We start from the raw sequence: 14887 nt of genomic DNA on the forward strand, positions 1-14887 counted from the left end.
ATTAATTAAATTTATATTATTAAATAATCAAATATTAACAAATTGTTTGCTTAAAATAAATAAATCAAAGAGATAAAAATATTCCAACATTCATGTTCTCGCATATTTACCAATAAACAGTTTAAAAAAAAAATCATTAAATTGTGTGTTACTTCTTTTTACAAAATTATAATTCTGTATATAAGTTTAAATATCTATCTATAGATAGGTATTTAAACTTATAACCTTCCTCCACTAACAAGATTAAAATTGATTATGATAAAAATAGGACTAGAATTATACCTATCAATTTCAATCGATTTCTTTTATCGATATTTTTTATTTATCAGTGTTACTCAAACAGTGGAGACGATTCGTTGGTTGGTAAACAACGTAGTTAGATATGCTAATTTATATCATTCGATTTTATAATTATAGAAGATATTAAATAAAGTAAATAAAAGTTAGCATATATAATATATATACACTATAGCGTTACATACGATACGTCTTTGTGTTTATTAGTAAAAAGACTAGATGCAAGTGGCATCGTGCTCTAGGAGCTGTCCATTACCCACGTGATTGATTTTTAAGGATTTTTGGACCATCTCCTTTTTGGTGATTCAAAATTACCCACTTCCATCAATTATCACGAGTATTTTATATTATAAATCGTATTTTTTTTTAAATTTTTTTACAAAATTTTGATTTTTTTTTAAAAAATCAGGTGAAAATAAATACACTTTTTTTCAATTTTGGTGTAAAATAATTCAAAATGGCTTGAATCATCGAGGAAACATTTAATTATCAAATCAAATTTTTGATGATTTGATGCCAAAAACATAAACTTCTTCAAATTAATGTTTAAACTTGTTAGTTATTTTTTAATATGTTATTGGCGTGGGAAATTAGATTATTGCGATTATTATAATTAAGTTTTTTTACTCAAATATATGCTGTATATTGATATTCAAATAATATAACTTAATTTCCATAATCACACAAACTCCTGGATCCTGAGTTGATATCATGTTCCAAAATATAAACGCTCTTCAAGTATAATGTTTATTCTCGTATCAATTGTTGCAAAAACTAATAATTACATCGATATATAAGATATACTTATTCCTATATATGCATATGTATTATCATATATATTATTAAATTTTCTGTAATAAATATAAATATAATAAATCTATTCGGCTGCGAGCAACAAGAACAAGATTCGCATTTCTTGAGCAACTTTACATAAAAAGAAACGAATCTTTGAGCTGCCTTTGTGTGTTGAATGCTTAGGCTTCATAAATGAGAGAATAAAACTGTATTTTATAGATTTACACCTATCATAAAAAGAGATTGATGTGAGAAATGATTAAGGATCAACCAAAATTGTCCAAAGATAGCACACAGGTTTATAGACCCAGATATGAAGTCTTCGCAATCTTACTATGATATAGTTTGGGCATTTGTAGGAATGCTAGAATTAATAAAATAAATATAGAAAAAAAGTGAAAGAAATATTACATATTCATATAGCTGTAGATAAAATTATTTGAGCAAGGTACATGGATATGATATTTTGAATAAGATTCGATTTAGGAAATATTTTGCTTATTTGGAAATAAAGATATCATTTTTGGATGACAATTTGCAATTCTCCCAGTTTCCAGCCAATATCCAAAATTGTAATCAAAATAAGTCCTAAAGGAATGTTTAATAATTCACCGATTATCATACATAAATTTTTTTCAATAGCAGTACTTAAAACCCTATTGTCTGACTGTAATGGATTTAAAGTTGAGAAATCTTCTATTGCCATTTTGAAAATCTTATAGATTTAGTTAAACATTGGTTCTCAATTACAGTACTTCCAAATTTTTGTAATAAGCCACCGTATTATGCAAGCAAATCTACGAATTTAAGAAATGCAGAGAAATCTTAAGAACAAATTGTTTAAGGGTGATTGGTTCAATAACTTCCTAGGATCAAAAACGTCAATTATCGTTTACATTTTCATTGACAATATCTAGTAAAGTATTTCATTCTAGCTAACCTACAAATCCCATTCTATAATACATTTTTCAAAGTTCAATTAGGTAAACTTAAGATAGCCAATTAAATAAATATAATTAACAATTATTCATTAAATGAGTAAATCAACAAAATAAGGTACATTTTTTCATGTCGTTTCTTAAATATCACAATTAACCACAACACATAGTATTTTTAATATAAAGATAGATATTAAAATTTAATATAACATGCATATAGATATTAAAAAGTTTAGAGCCAATATTATTTTATAATATATAATCAAATGTTTAATATTTTTAGGCAAATCATCTTTGCTCCATAAGTAGTAATAAATAAGAAATGTTTTTATTACAAGCAAGTATTTTAACATTGCTTTGATTTTTTACATTTTTTGCAACTTATATGATATATATCAAGTTTCGGAAATCTTTTGTTGGAAGAAAATAGTTTAATTAATTAAGTAATCTAAGTAAATTTGTTCAGGGATCCAATGTAAATCTAATAAAATTTGATTACAGGTTATTAATAACAATAAGTTCAGATCGTTAATTAGAAGTAAACCTTCTTAAAGTAAGAAAATACTCTATAAACCTACTTTCCTCTTTTAAAATATAAGAACACTAAATGTGATGTCAAACACACACATTGAGTAACGCAAATTTAATTCTAATTAATGAAAACATTCAAGCAGATTTTACTGATTTTACTCCCTGAATTAAATTTGGCAATCTTGAAATAATATAAATATATAATATCATTTTGGCACTCAATCTTCATGCTACATTTGCTTAAATTAGCAATAAAATTATTGTCGCAACAGATATTGAAATTGAAAACCGTTTGTTATTTATGCTAAAAGATTTCAGTTATGATTCAAGGATAAACATACAAAAGTTTATATAATTTATAACTTTGTACGACTTAGCGATTTGACTGTTCCTGCTAATTTTTCATAATTTTAAATGAGCGACTTTTATTTATTATTTAATTACTGTGAGATTCAAATTTGTATTTTTATATATGAATTTTATTTTTGTTCATTCAAAAATATCAATCAGAAATTTGGTCTCGATTTGGATTCAATATCTTAAAAAATAGGTAAAATAATATTGAGAATTTTTTTTAAAGGATATTTATAAGTTGTAAGTATTAACAAATATACAGGATGTCCCAGAACTCAACGACAATTTAAAATGAGATGATAGTATTGATCCAAATTAAAGTGGAGACATTACAAAAAAATATTCCATGTAAGCAGTTTAAAAATTATAATCTTTTAAGTGCCACCTAGAGCTTTGATAAAACTATTATATAACCATTTTTCAGTGAATGTAGTTAATTTTTAAGTATAAATTACATTTCTAGGAGCACAGTAAAAAATAATTGCTAATAAGACAATTGCATTTCAAGTTTTCAAAAAAACGAAAATATAGCATCAAAGTAAGGTATGTAATTTTGGTACAATTTGAAATCAATATCAAGTAACGTAAAAAATATTTATTTGAGAAAATTGATTAACTGTTTTTTGTATTAAGTCAACATAAAATGGTTTTAAATGATAACCAATTTGTATGCTTATAATTTAGAATAAACCAAAAAAAGATTTATATAAATTTATAAAAAATTTAGATTATTTCTATGCGTACCTTTTACTTAACCATACATATTTTGCATGTAGTTTCGAAAAATTAATATGGTTAAAATCTTTCGATTTAATATAGCTATTACTACTTCAATAGTTTAACATATACCAAAAAAATACATTAACTTTAAGATCTAATAAATTACACCAAATTTCTGATTGATTTTTATTAATCTCATTGCAAGTGCGCGGTTTAGTATAACTATATTTATATGTAGTTTGATATCTAAATCTGAATTAAAAAATTATAGATCTAGTATAAAATTTTTGTGCATTTTTTGATGAGTTTGTATTAATGTTAACTATTTTCATAAACATATGAATTTCTTCAAGCAAATACATACGTTTATGTTGTATATAATATTTATAGAGTTTTAAAATCTTAACTACTTTTATACTTGATATAAATATATTAGGTATTTTGTCAGAACGTTGATTAATATTTAACTATAAGTTTCATTAATATATAAAATATTAAATCTTACGTTTAATATAAAGTTCAAATTGCAATTCCTGTGCGATACCTTACAGTACTATTTAAAAATGTTAATATTATCCTAAAAGTTTAAACATCCATATAAAGTTTTTACATATATAAAAACATGCGAATTAAAAACATGAACAAAAACAAAGTTTCTTAAAACATAATTGGAATGATAATTTTTATAGAATACACCGATTTATCCTATCTATACCTGAATTATTCCACAGTTTCTTAAGGCTAAAACTTTAATGTGTGATCTTTTGTTTTTCCACCAGATAATTAAAGATATTGGATCACAAAATGCAATAATGATCCTAAAAGAAATTTTGAAATTTTTGCTTCATCTAAAGTGATAATATTCATATTTTATAAAATGAGTAATTAACACTTGTGATGTAGGATTAGATATTTTACAAACATGTTAATAATTGAAAAATATTATATATTGGATGGTAGACAATATTTTTCTTTAATTATCATTTCACATAATCATATGAAATTATTAATTCCAAAAATAAGATAGGAAAATATACCTATCAAGAGTGATAATTTGGTCAAAATAAACAACGCATATTCGCTATCAGAATAAATAAAAAGCAAAAATTTTAAAATTACTTAATTAATAAAATACTGGTGGAAAAATGATTTTATCATCCTCTACGTTCACCATTATTCCATTTCTTCTAGAAATTGTCATGAAATTTACGTAAATTCGTAATCTTTCAATCAATAATTAGAGATTTTTCTATAGCAAAAAATATCAACAGTCATATTTCTCAATGAAAATATGATATGTCGTCAATTTTTTTAAAATAACTTTTTCAATAAAAATTTAATTAAACAATAAATAATTGTTAGAATTATAAACACTTGTAAAAAAGAGATTCTTCATTCTAATATAAATTTGGTATAATGTAAAAATTGGTCTAAGATTCGAATATAATAACCAGTCTACTGTATCGAAATTTTATATTCTAAACTGTTCTATAATTTTTAAAATTACTCTCAATTTTAGAAGGTATCTCATTTTTATTTTAAATTTTTTATAGAAAAGGCGACCCAAAATGTTATGGTTATGTTATATAAAACTATCGAGAAATAAAACGAATATAGGCCAATGTTAAAATTTTCTTAAAACGAAAACAAAATGTTTGCACACGTCGGTATTCTTTATTTAATTAAATATTCTCATATTAAAAATAATCATTAAATCATATCAAAACAAAACATTTTAAGCTTCAATTTGCTTGCAAATCGTTTCTTTGTATTAAAACACTTATCTGTGCTGTTCAATAAAAAGTTTTAGAACAAACAGAAACGATATGGAAAATTAAAAAAAAATAAAAACTCAAATAAGTTGCTAGATTAACTCGACAAGTTAAATATATTTCAAACATAAGTTAAATATATTTCAGAACCAAATTATTATTGGAAATATGTTTTTTCATGTATATTTCCCTTGTCTGCATTTTTCTGTAATAAACAACTACATTCTCACGAAATAAAATAATTCATTATCTCACATGCAAATAAACTTATCAGGCAGTTTTAAATAAAAAATTAAAACCTTAACGCTGGCGATATCAAATCATAAAAATACAATAATGGCATGAGTTCAATATTTTATAATTTTTTATACCACGTTTAGAAATAAAATTATTTTTCAAATCAAATTATTGAATGAATTATGCATATATGAATTTCTACGTTAATTTTTCGTAATCATCGTAAAATAGGAATTATTCTCCAGCCCTTAGACTATTTCACTATAAAATTCGAGAGTAAAAAACCATATTCAATGAATCTTTCTTAAAAGATAGATTTTAAAAATTTACCTATTAGCATACATTCACACATCCACACAAAATATACTCAAGATCGCACCTTGTTCGTCCATAGTCCCTTCATCCAACTAAGAGCGCCCTTACCAGTTTTACTTATCTTAGTATTGTTTTTCTTGCTGACCAGACTCTTGTGGCATTTAATGCTTCCGTTTAAGTCTTTACAATCGGATGAGGGCGTCGTTTTGATACCGTTGGCTGTAGTATCGCTGCCGACGATTTCTGATTTTCTGTCAAATGGAATGTTTATCGAAGGTGGTTTCGAATCAACGTGACCAGGTGAAAAACTAAATGATTCATTTTGGTTGGTCGCGTTGAGAGATTCTTGTTGAGTTTCAGTCGCTGTCGCTTGTCATGTCGATCGCTCCCAGCGATCGTCGTCGGATTCGTGAGTTAGATAACGAACGCCAACCTGATGGTAAAAATAAAATTTGTGAGCAGATTCAAATTATTTGTTACATTGTGATTGCAATGGCAGACAAATTAAAGATCACAATATTTGTTATTCAATTCAGCATTTACTATTAACAGCAAATAAGGCACAATGTATATCCAAATTATATCTAGTATTTACTATTAAAATTATACACGATTTAGTTATCTAACTTACTTTTATTAATATCTCTGTAAAAAGCTTCTGATTTTAAAACATTTATGTCAACTTTTAACTTTGAAAATAGTATTGAATTTATAAAAAAAATAATTCAAAAAGGGAGTAAAACATTAATATGCGCCAAAAAACCATGCATGCACGACTAGTTTTGATTTACACTACACACAATAAGGAAAACGGTTTAATCAATTTCGTCGAGACGCGAAAGTCCAATATCCCATCCGCTTATGCCACTACTTTGCACGCCCGCTCTTTTTACACGGTTCTATATTCAAATGCCTTTGATACAACCTAGCTATGCTATCAAGGTAAACAGCAGGCAGCCCCTGTGGCCTAATGGATAAGGCATCGGCCTCCTAAGCCGGGGATTGTGGGTTCGAGTCCCACCAGAGGTACTGTTACTTTTTTACACAGTTCTATATTTAAATGCCTTTGATACAACCTAGCTATTCTATCAAGGTGAACACCAGGCAGCCCCTGTGGCCTAATGGATAAGGCATCGGCCTCCTAAGCCGGGGATTGTGGGTTCGAGTCCCACCAGAGGTAGTGTTCCTTTTTTACACGGTTCTATATTTAAATGCCTTTGATACAACCTAACTTCGCGATCAAGAACGAGAGCAGGCAGCCCCTGTAGCCTAATGGATAAGGCATCGGCCTCCTAAGCCGGGGATTGTGGGTTCGAGTCCCACCGGGGGTACTGTTCCTTTTTTACACAGTTCTATATTTAAATGCCTTTGATATAACCTAGGTATGCTATCAAGATAAACAGCAGACAGCCCCTGTGGCCTAATGGATAAGGCATCGGCCTCCTAAGCCGGGGATTGTGGGTTCGAGTCCCACCAGGGGTACTGTTACTTTTTTACACGGTTCTATATTTAAATGCCTTTGATACAACCTAGCTTCGCGATCAAGAACGAGAGCAGGCAGCCCCTGTGGCCTAATGGATAAGGCATCGGCCTCCTAAGCCGGGGATTGTGGGTTCGAGTCCCACCAGGAGTACTGTTCCTTTTTTACACAGTTCTATATTTAAATGCCTTTGATATAACCTAGGTATGCTATCAAGATAAACAGCAGGAAGCCCCTGTGGCCTAATGGATAAGGCATCGGCCTCCTAAGCCGGGGATTGTGGGTTCGAGTCCCACCAGGGGTACAGTTCCTTTTTTACACAGTTCTATATTTAAATACCTTTGATACAACTTACCCTTGCTGTCAAGGTGAACAGCAGGAAGCCCCTGTGGCCTAATGGATAAGGCATCGGCCTCCTAAGCCGGGGATTGTGGGTTCGAGTCCCACCAGGGGTACTGTTCCTTTTTTACACGGTTCTATATTTAAATGCCTTTGATATAACCTAGGTATGCTATCAAGATAAACAGCAGGCAGCCCCTGTGGCCTAATGGATAAGGCATCGGCCTCCTAAGCCGGGGATTGTGGGTTCGAGTCCCACCAGGGGTACAGTTCCTTTTTTACACAGTTCTATATTTAAATACCTTTGATACAACCTAGCTTCGCGATCAAGAATGACAAAAGGCAGCCCCTGTGGCCTAATGGATAAGGCATCGGCCTCCTAAGCCGGGGATTGTGAGTTCGAGTCCCACCAGGGGTACTGTTCCTTTTTTACACGGTTCTATATTTAAATGCCTTTGATACAACCTAGCTTTGCGATCAAGAACGAGAGCAGGCAGCCCCTGTGGCCTAATGGATAAGGCATCGGCCTCCTAAGCCGGGGATTGTGGGTTCGAGTCCCACCAGGGGTACTGTTCCTTTTTTACACAGTTCTATATTTAAATGCCTTTGATATAACCTAGGTATGCTATCAAGATAAACAGCAGGCAGCCCCTGTGGCCTAATGAATAAGGCATCGGCCTCCTAAGCCGGGGATTGTGAGTTCGAGTCCCACCAGGGGTACTGTTCCTTTTTTACACGGATCTATATTTAAATGCCTTTGATACAACCTAGCTTCGCGATCAAGAATGACAGCAGGCAGCCCCTGTGGCCTAATGGATAAGGCGTCGGCCTCCTAAGCCGGGGATTGTGAGTTCGAGTCCCACCAGGGGTACTGTTCCTTTTTTACACGGATCTATATTTAAATGCCTTTGATACAACCTAGCTTCGCGATCAAGAATGACAGCAGGCAGCCCCTGTGGCCTAATGGATAAGGCATCGGCCTCCTAAGCCGGGGATTGTGGGTTCGAGTACCACCAGGGGTACTGTACCTTTTTTACACAGTTCTATATTTAAATGCCTTTGATACAACCTAGCTATTCTATCAAGGTGAACACCAGGCAGCCCCTGTGGCCTAATGGATAAGGCATCGGCCTCCTAAGCCGGGGATTGTGGGTTCGAGTCCCACCAGAGGTAGTATTCCTTTTTTACACGGTTCTATATTTAAATGCCTTTGATACAACCTAACTTCGCGATCAAGAACGAGAGCAGGCAGCCCCTGTAGCCTAATGGATAAGGCATCGGCCTCCTAAGCCGGGGATTGTGGGTTCGAGTCCCACCAGGGGTACAGTTCTTTTTTTACACAGTTCTATATTTAAATACCTTTGATACAACCTACCCTTGCTATCAAGGTGAACACCAGAAAGCCCCTGTGGCCTAATGGATAAGGCATCGGCCTCCTAAGCCGGGGATTGTGGGTTCGAGTCCCACCAGGGGTACTGTTCCTTTTTTACACGGTTCTATATTTAAATGCTTTTGATACAACCTAGCTTTGCGATCAAGAACGAGAGCAGGCAGCCCCTGTGGCCTAATGGATAAGGCATCGGCCTCCTAAGCCGGGGATTGTGGGTTCGAGTCCCACCAGGGGTACTGTTCCTTTTTTACACGGTTCTATATTTAAATGCCTTTGATACAACCTAGCTTTGCGATCAAGAATGAGAGCAGGCAGCCCCTGTGGCCTAATGGATAAGGCATCGGCCTCCTAAGCCGGGGATTGTGGGTTCGAGTCCCACCAGGGGTACTGTTCCTTTTTTACACGGTTCTATATTTAAATGCCTTTGATACAACCTAGCTTTGCGATCAAGAATGAGAGCAGGCAGCCCCTGTGGCCTAATGGATAAGGCATCGGCCTCCTAAGCCGGGGATTGTGGGTTCGAGTCCCACCAGGGGTACTGTTCCTTTTTTACACAGTTCTATATTTAAATGCCTTTGATATAACCTAGGTATGCTATCAAGATAAACAGCAGGCAGCCCCTGTGGCCTAATGGATAAGGCATCGGCCTCCTAAGCCGGGGATTGTGGGTTCGAGTCCCACCAGGGGTACAGTTCCTTTTTTACACAGTTCTATATTTAAATACCTTTGATACAACCTACCCTTGCTATCAAGGTGAACACCAGGACAGCCCCTGTGGCCTAATGGATAAGGCATCGGCCTCCTAAGCCGGGGATTGTGGGTTCGAGTCCCACCAGGGGTACTGTTCCTTTTTTACACGGTTCTATATTTAAATGCTTTGATACAACCTAGCTTTGCGATCAAGAATGACAGCAGGCAGCCCCTGTGGCCTAATGGATAAGGCATCGGCCTCCTAAGCCGGGGATTGTGGGTTCGAGTCCCACCAGGGGTACTGTTCCTTTTTTACACAGTTCTATATTTAAATGCCTTTGATACAACCTAGCTATGCTATCAAGGTGAACACCAGGCAGCCCCTGTGGCCTAATGGATAAGGCATCGGCCTCCTAAGCCGGGGATTGTGGGTTCGAGTCCCACCAGGGGTACTGTTCCTTTTTTACACGGTTCTATATTTAAATGCCTTTGATACAACCTACTTCGCGATCAAGAAACAGCAGGCAGCCCCTGTGGCCTAATGGATAAGGCATCGGCCTCCTAAGCCGGGGATTGTGGGTTCGAGTCCCACCAGGGGTACTGTTCTTTTTTACACAGTTCTATATTTAAATGCCTTTGATACAACCTACCCTTGCTATCAAGGTGAACACCAGGCAGCCCCTGTGGCCTAATGGATAAGGCATCGGCCTCCTAAGCCGGGGATTGTGGGTTCGAGTCCCACCAGGGGTACTGTTCCTTTTTTACACAGTTCTATATTTAAATGCCTTTGATACAACCTAGCTTTGCTATCAAGATAAACAGCAGGCAGCCCCTGTGGCCTAATGGATAAGGCATCGGCCTCCTAAGCCGGGGATTGTGGGTTCGAGTCCCACCAGGGGTACTGTTCCTTTTTTACACGGTTCTATATTTAAATGCCTTTGATACAACCTAGCTTGCTATCAAGGTGAACAGCAGGCAGCCCCTGTGGCCTAATGGATAAGGCATCGGCCTCCTAAGCCGGGGATTGTGGGTTCGAGTCCCACCAGGGGTACTGTTCCTTTTTTACACAGTTCTATATTTAAATGCCTTTGATACAACCTAGCTTTGCTATCAAGAATGACAGCAGGCAGCCCCTGTGGCCTAATGGATAAGGCATCGGCCTCCTAAGCCGGGGATTGTGGGTTCGAGTCCCACCAGGGGTACTGTTCCTTTTTTACACAGTTCTATATTTAAATGCCTTTGATACAACCTAGCTTGCTATCAAGGTGAACAGCAGGCAGCCCCTGTGGCCTAATGGATAAGGCATCGGCCTCCTAAGCCGGGGATTGTGGGTTCGAGTCCCACCAGGGGTACTGTTCCTTTTTTACACAGTTCTATATTTAAATGCCTTTGATATAACCTAGGTATGCTATCAAGATAAACAGCAGGCAGCCCCTGTGGCCTAATGGATAAGGCATCGGCCTCCTAAGCCGGGGATTGTGGGTTCGAGTCCCACCAGGGGTACTGTTCCTTTTTTACACGGTTCTATATTTAAATGCCTTTGATACAACCTAGCTTTGCGATCAAGAACGACAGCAGGCAGCCCCTGTGGCCTAATGGATAAGGCATCGGCCTCCTAAGCCGGGGATTGTGGGTTCGAGTCCCACCAGGGGTACTGTTCCTTTTTTACACAGTTCTATATTTAAATGCCTTTGATATAACCTAGGTATGCTATCAAGATAAACAGCAGGCAGCCCCTGTGGCCTAATGGATAAGGCATCGGCCTCCTAAGCCGGGGATTGTGGGTTCGAGTCCCACCAGGGGTACAGTTCCTTTTTTACACAGTTCTATATTTAAATACCTTTGATACAACCTACCCTTGCTGTCAAGGTGAACACCAGGCAGCCCCTGTGGCCTAATGGATAAGGCATCGGCCTCCTAAGCCGGGGATTGTGGGTTCGAGTCCCACCAGGGGTACTGTTCCTTTTTTACACGGTTCTATATTTAAATGCCTTTGATATAACCTAGGTATGCTATCAAGATAAACAGCAGGCAGCCCCTGTGGCCTAATGGATAAGGCATCGGCCTCCTAAGCCGGGGATTGTGGGTTCGAGTCCCACCAGGGGTACTGTTCCTTTTTTACACAGTTCTATATTTAAATGCCTTTGATACAACCTAGCTTGCTGTCAAGGTGAACAGCAGGAAGCCCCTGTGGCCTAATGGATAAGGCATCGGCCTCCTAAGCCGGGGATTGTGGGTTCGAGTCCCACCAGGGGTACTGTTCCTTTTTTACACGGTTCTATATTTAAATGCCTTTGATATAACCTAGCTATGCTATCAAGATAAACAGCAGGCAGCCCCTGTGGCCTAATGGATAAGGCATCGGCCTCCTAAGCCGGGGATTGTGGGTTCGAGTCCCACCAGGGGTACTGTTCCTTTTTTACACAGTTCTATATTTAAATGCCTTTGATACAACCTACCCTTGCTATCAAGGTGAACAGCAGGCAGCCCCTGTGGCCTAATGGATAAGGCATCGGCCTCCTAAGCCGGGGATTGTGGGTTCGAGTCCCACCAGGGGTACAGTTCTTTTTTACACAGTTCTATATTTAAATACCTTTGATACAACCTACCCTTGCTATCAAGGTGAACACCAGACAGCCCCTGTGGCCTAATGGATAAGGCATCGGCCTCCTAAGCCGGGGATTGTGAGTTCGAGTCCCACCAGGGGTACTGTTCCTTTTTTACACGGTTCTATATTTAAATGCTTTTGATACAACCTAGCTTTGCGATCAAGAATGAGAGCAGGCAGCCCCTGTGGCCTAGTGGATAAGGCATCGGCCTCCTAAGCCGGGGATTGTGGGTTCGAGTCCCACCAGGGGTACTGTACCTTTTTTACACAGTTCTATATTTAAATGCCTTTGATACAACCTAGCTATTCTATCAAGGTGAACACCAGGCAGCCCCTGTGGCCTAATGGATAAGGCATCGGCCTCCTAAGCCGGGGATTGTGGGTTCGAGTCCCACCAGAGGTAGTGTTCCTTTTTTACACGGTTCTATATTTAAATGCCTTTGATACAACCTAACTTCGCGATCAAGAACGAGAGCAGGCAGCCCCTGTGGCCTAATGGATAAGGCATCGGCCTCCTAAGCCGGGGATTGTGGGTTCGAGTCCCACCAGGGGTACAGTTCTTTTTTTACACAGTTCTATATTTAAATACCATTGATACAACCTACCCTTGCTATCAAGGTGAACACCAGAAAGCCCCTGTGGCCTAATGGATAAGGCATCGGCCTCCTAAGCCGGGGATTGTGGGTTCGAGTCCCACCAGGGGTACTGTTCCTTTTTTACACAGTTCTATATTTAAATGCCTTTGATATAACCTAGGTATGCTATCAAGATAAACAGCAGGCTGCCCCTGTGGCCTAATGGATAAGGCATCGGCCTTTTAAGCCGGAGATTGTGGGTTCGAGTCCCACCAGGGGTACAGTTCTTTTTTTACACAGTTCTATATTTAAATACCTTTGATACAACCTACCCTTGCTATCAAGGTGAACACCAGAAAGCCCCTGTGGCCTAATGGATAAGGCATCGGCCTCCTAAGCCGGGGATTGTGGGTTCGAGTCCCACCAGGGGTACTGTTCCTTTTTTACACGGTTCATTATTTAAATGCTTTTGATACAACCTAGCTTTGCGATCAAGAACGAGAGCAGGCAGCCCCTGTGGCCTAATGGATAAGGCATCGGCCTCCTAAGCCGGGGATTGTGGGTTCGAGTCCCACCAGGGGTACTGTTCCTTTTTTACACGGTTCTATATTTAAATGCTTTTGATACAACCTAGCTTTGCGATCAAGAATGAGAGCAGGCAGCCCCTGTGGCCTAATGGATAAGGCATCGGCCTCCTAAGCCGGGGATTGTGGGTTCGAGTCCCACCAGGGGTACAGTTCCTTTTTTACACAGTTCTATATTTAAATACCTTTGATACAACCTACCCTTGCTGTCAAGGTGAACACCAGGAAGCCCCTGTGGCCTAATGGATAAGGCATCGGCCTCCTAAGACGGGGATTGTGGGTTCGAGTCCCACCGGGGGTACTGTTCCTTTTTTACACAGTTCTATATTTAAATGCCTTTGATATAACCTAGGTATGCTATCAAGATAAACAGCAGGCAGCCCCTGTGGCCTAATGGATGAGGCATCGGCCTCCTAAGCCGGGGATTGTGGGTTCGAGTCCCACCAGGGGTACTGTTACTTTTTTACACGGTTCTATATTTAAATGCCTTTGATACAACCTAGCTTCGCGATCAAGAACGAGAGCAGGCAGCCCCTGTGGCCTAATGGATAAGGCATCGGCCTCCTAAGCCGGGGATTGTGGGTTCGAGTCCCACCAGGGGTACTGTTCCTTTTTTACACAGTTCTATATTTAAATGCCTTTGATATAACCTAGGTATGCTATCAAGATAAACAGCAGGCAGCCCCTGTGGCCTAATGGATAAGGCGTCGGCCTCCTAAGCCGGGGATTGTGGGTTCGAGTCCCACCAGGGGTACAGTTCCTTTTTTACACGTTCTATATTTAAATACCTTTGATACAACCTACCCTTGCGTCAAGGTGACAGCAGGCAGCCCCTGTGGCCTAATGGATAAGGCATCGGCCTCCTAAGCCGGGGATTGTGGGTTCGAGTCCCACCAGGGGTACTGTTCCTTTTTTACACGGTTCTATATTTAAATGCCTTTGATACAACCTAGCTATGCTATCAAGATAAACAGCAGGCAGCCCCTGTGGCCTAATGGATAAGGCATCGGCCTCCTAAGCCGGGGATTGTGGGTTCGAGTCCCACCAGGGTACTGTTCCTTTTTTACACAGTTCTATATTAAATACCTTTGATACAACCTACCCTTGCTGTCAAGGTGAACACCAGGAAGCCCTGTGGCCTAATGGATAAGGCATCGGCCTCCTAAGCCGGGGATTGTGGGTTCGAGTCCCACAGAGGTACGTTCCTTTTTTACACAGTTCTATATTTAAATCTCTTTGATACAACCTAGCTTTGCGATCAA

At 37.7% G+C, this 14887-nt stretch overlaps 1 protein-coding gene and 52 non-coding genes across 53 annotated transcripts in view; 52 read left to right on the top strand and 1 right to left on the bottom strand.

Moving 5' to 3' along the window:
- LOC113384903 (ethanolamine kinase) overlaps positions 1 to 14887 on the bottom strand; it is a 79214-nt gene that overhangs the window by 45367 nt on the left and 18960 nt on the right. The window lies entirely within an intron of this gene.
- On the top strand, positions 6916 to 6988 carry Trnar-ccu. The gene has a single exon. It is a non-coding gene; the product is annotated as a tRNA-Arg (tRNA).
- On the top strand, positions 7067 to 7139 carry Trnar-ccu. The gene has a single exon. It is a non-coding gene; the product is annotated as a tRNA-Arg (tRNA).
- On the top strand, positions 7218 to 7290 carry Trnar-ccu. Its single transcript has one exon. It is a non-coding gene; the product is annotated as a tRNA-Arg (tRNA).
- Trnar-ccu lies at positions 7369 to 7441 on the top strand. The gene has a single exon. It is a non-coding gene; the product is annotated as a tRNA-Arg (tRNA).
- Trnar-ccu lies at positions 7520 to 7592 on the top strand. The gene has a single exon. It is a non-coding gene; the product is annotated as a tRNA-Arg (tRNA).
- Positions 7671 to 7743, top strand: Trnar-ccu. The gene has a single exon. It is a non-coding gene; the product is annotated as a tRNA-Arg (tRNA).
- Positions 7822 to 7894, top strand: Trnar-ccu. The gene has a single exon. It is a non-coding gene; the product is annotated as a tRNA-Arg (tRNA).
- On the top strand, positions 7973 to 8045 carry Trnar-ccu. Its single transcript has one exon. It is a non-coding gene; the product is annotated as a tRNA-Arg (tRNA).
- On the top strand, positions 8124 to 8196 carry Trnar-ccu. Its single transcript has one exon. It is a non-coding gene; the product is annotated as a tRNA-Arg (tRNA).
- Trnar-ccu lies at positions 8275 to 8347 on the top strand. The gene has a single exon. It is a non-coding gene; the product is annotated as a tRNA-Arg (tRNA).
- On the top strand, positions 8426 to 8498 carry Trnar-ccu. The gene has a single exon. It is a non-coding gene; the product is annotated as a tRNA-Arg (tRNA).
- Positions 8577 to 8649, top strand: Trnar-ccu. The gene has a single exon. It is a non-coding gene; the product is annotated as a tRNA-Arg (tRNA).
- Positions 8728 to 8800, top strand: Trnar-ccu. Its single transcript has one exon. It is a non-coding gene; the product is annotated as a tRNA-Arg (tRNA).
- On the top strand, positions 8879 to 8951 carry Trnar-ccu. The gene has a single exon. It is a non-coding gene; the product is annotated as a tRNA-Arg (tRNA).
- On the top strand, positions 9030 to 9102 carry Trnar-ccu. The gene has a single exon. It is a non-coding gene; the product is annotated as a tRNA-Arg (tRNA).
- On the top strand, positions 9181 to 9253 carry Trnar-ccu. Its single transcript has one exon. It is a non-coding gene; the product is annotated as a tRNA-Arg (tRNA).
- Trnar-ccu lies at positions 9332 to 9404 on the top strand. Its single transcript has one exon. It is a non-coding gene; the product is annotated as a tRNA-Arg (tRNA).
- On the top strand, positions 9483 to 9555 carry Trnar-ccu. The gene has a single exon. It is a non-coding gene; the product is annotated as a tRNA-Arg (tRNA).
- Positions 9634 to 9706, top strand: Trnar-ccu. The gene has a single exon. It is a non-coding gene; the product is annotated as a tRNA-Arg (tRNA).
- Trnar-ccu lies at positions 9785 to 9857 on the top strand. Its single transcript has one exon. It is a non-coding gene; the product is annotated as a tRNA-Arg (tRNA).
- Positions 9937 to 10009, top strand: Trnar-ccu. The gene has a single exon. It is a non-coding gene; the product is annotated as a tRNA-Arg (tRNA).
- On the top strand, positions 10087 to 10159 carry Trnar-ccu. Its single transcript has one exon. It is a non-coding gene; the product is annotated as a tRNA-Arg (tRNA).
- On the top strand, positions 10238 to 10310 carry Trnar-ccu. The gene has a single exon. It is a non-coding gene; the product is annotated as a tRNA-Arg (tRNA).
- On the top strand, positions 10386 to 10458 carry Trnar-ccu. Its single transcript has one exon. It is a non-coding gene; the product is annotated as a tRNA-Arg (tRNA).
- Trnar-ccu lies at positions 10536 to 10608 on the top strand. Its single transcript has one exon. It is a non-coding gene; the product is annotated as a tRNA-Arg (tRNA).
- Positions 10687 to 10759, top strand: Trnar-ccu. The gene has a single exon. It is a non-coding gene; the product is annotated as a tRNA-Arg (tRNA).
- On the top strand, positions 10837 to 10909 carry Trnar-ccu. Its single transcript has one exon. It is a non-coding gene; the product is annotated as a tRNA-Arg (tRNA).
- Trnar-ccu lies at positions 10988 to 11060 on the top strand. The gene has a single exon. It is a non-coding gene; the product is annotated as a tRNA-Arg (tRNA).
- Trnar-ccu lies at positions 11138 to 11210 on the top strand. The gene has a single exon. It is a non-coding gene; the product is annotated as a tRNA-Arg (tRNA).
- Trnar-ccu lies at positions 11289 to 11361 on the top strand. The gene has a single exon. It is a non-coding gene; the product is annotated as a tRNA-Arg (tRNA).
- Trnar-ccu lies at positions 11440 to 11512 on the top strand. The gene has a single exon. It is a non-coding gene; the product is annotated as a tRNA-Arg (tRNA).
- Trnar-ccu lies at positions 11591 to 11663 on the top strand. Its single transcript has one exon. It is a non-coding gene; the product is annotated as a tRNA-Arg (tRNA).
- Positions 11742 to 11814, top strand: Trnar-ccu. The gene has a single exon. It is a non-coding gene; the product is annotated as a tRNA-Arg (tRNA).
- Trnar-ccu lies at positions 11893 to 11965 on the top strand. Its single transcript has one exon. It is a non-coding gene; the product is annotated as a tRNA-Arg (tRNA).
- Positions 12043 to 12115, top strand: Trnar-ccu. The gene has a single exon. It is a non-coding gene; the product is annotated as a tRNA-Arg (tRNA).
- On the top strand, positions 12194 to 12266 carry Trnar-ccu. The gene has a single exon. It is a non-coding gene; the product is annotated as a tRNA-Arg (tRNA).
- Trnar-ccu lies at positions 12345 to 12417 on the top strand. The gene has a single exon. It is a non-coding gene; the product is annotated as a tRNA-Arg (tRNA).
- Trnar-ccu lies at positions 12495 to 12567 on the top strand. The gene has a single exon. It is a non-coding gene; the product is annotated as a tRNA-Arg (tRNA).
- Positions 12646 to 12718, top strand: Trnar-ccu. The gene has a single exon. It is a non-coding gene; the product is annotated as a tRNA-Arg (tRNA).
- Positions 12797 to 12869, top strand: Trnar-ccu. The gene has a single exon. It is a non-coding gene; the product is annotated as a tRNA-Arg (tRNA).
- On the top strand, positions 12948 to 13020 carry Trnar-ccu. Its single transcript has one exon. It is a non-coding gene; the product is annotated as a tRNA-Arg (tRNA).
- Positions 13099 to 13171, top strand: Trnar-ccu. Its single transcript has one exon. It is a non-coding gene; the product is annotated as a tRNA-Arg (tRNA).
- Trnak-uuu lies at positions 13250 to 13322 on the top strand. Its single transcript has one exon. It is a non-coding gene; the product is annotated as a tRNA-Lys (tRNA).
- Positions 13401 to 13473, top strand: Trnar-ccu. The gene has a single exon. It is a non-coding gene; the product is annotated as a tRNA-Arg (tRNA).
- Positions 13552 to 13624, top strand: Trnar-ccu. Its single transcript has one exon. It is a non-coding gene; the product is annotated as a tRNA-Arg (tRNA).
- Positions 13703 to 13775, top strand: Trnar-ccu. Its single transcript has one exon. It is a non-coding gene; the product is annotated as a tRNA-Arg (tRNA).
- On the top strand, positions 13854 to 13926 carry Trnar-ccu. Its single transcript has one exon. It is a non-coding gene; the product is annotated as a tRNA-Arg (tRNA).
- Positions 14005 to 14077, top strand: Trnar-ccu. Its single transcript has one exon. It is a non-coding gene; the product is annotated as a tRNA-Arg (tRNA).
- Positions 14156 to 14228, top strand: Trnar-ccu. The gene has a single exon. It is a non-coding gene; the product is annotated as a tRNA-Arg (tRNA).
- Positions 14307 to 14379, top strand: Trnar-ccu. Its single transcript has one exon. It is a non-coding gene; the product is annotated as a tRNA-Arg (tRNA).
- Trnar-ccu lies at positions 14455 to 14527 on the top strand. The gene has a single exon. It is a non-coding gene; the product is annotated as a tRNA-Arg (tRNA).
- Trnar-ccu lies at positions 14606 to 14678 on the top strand. Its single transcript has one exon. It is a non-coding gene; the product is annotated as a tRNA-Arg (tRNA).

This window comes from Ctenocephalides felis, unplaced genomic scaffold (assembly GCF_003426905.1).
Source record: "Ctenocephalides felis isolate EL2017-DRISC unplaced genomic scaffold, ASM342690v1 CF-g0.4_SCAFFOLD_03571, whole genome shotgun sequence".
NCBI classification, from domain to species: Eukaryota; Metazoa; Arthropoda; class Insecta; order Siphonaptera; family Pulicidae; genus Ctenocephalides; species Ctenocephalides felis.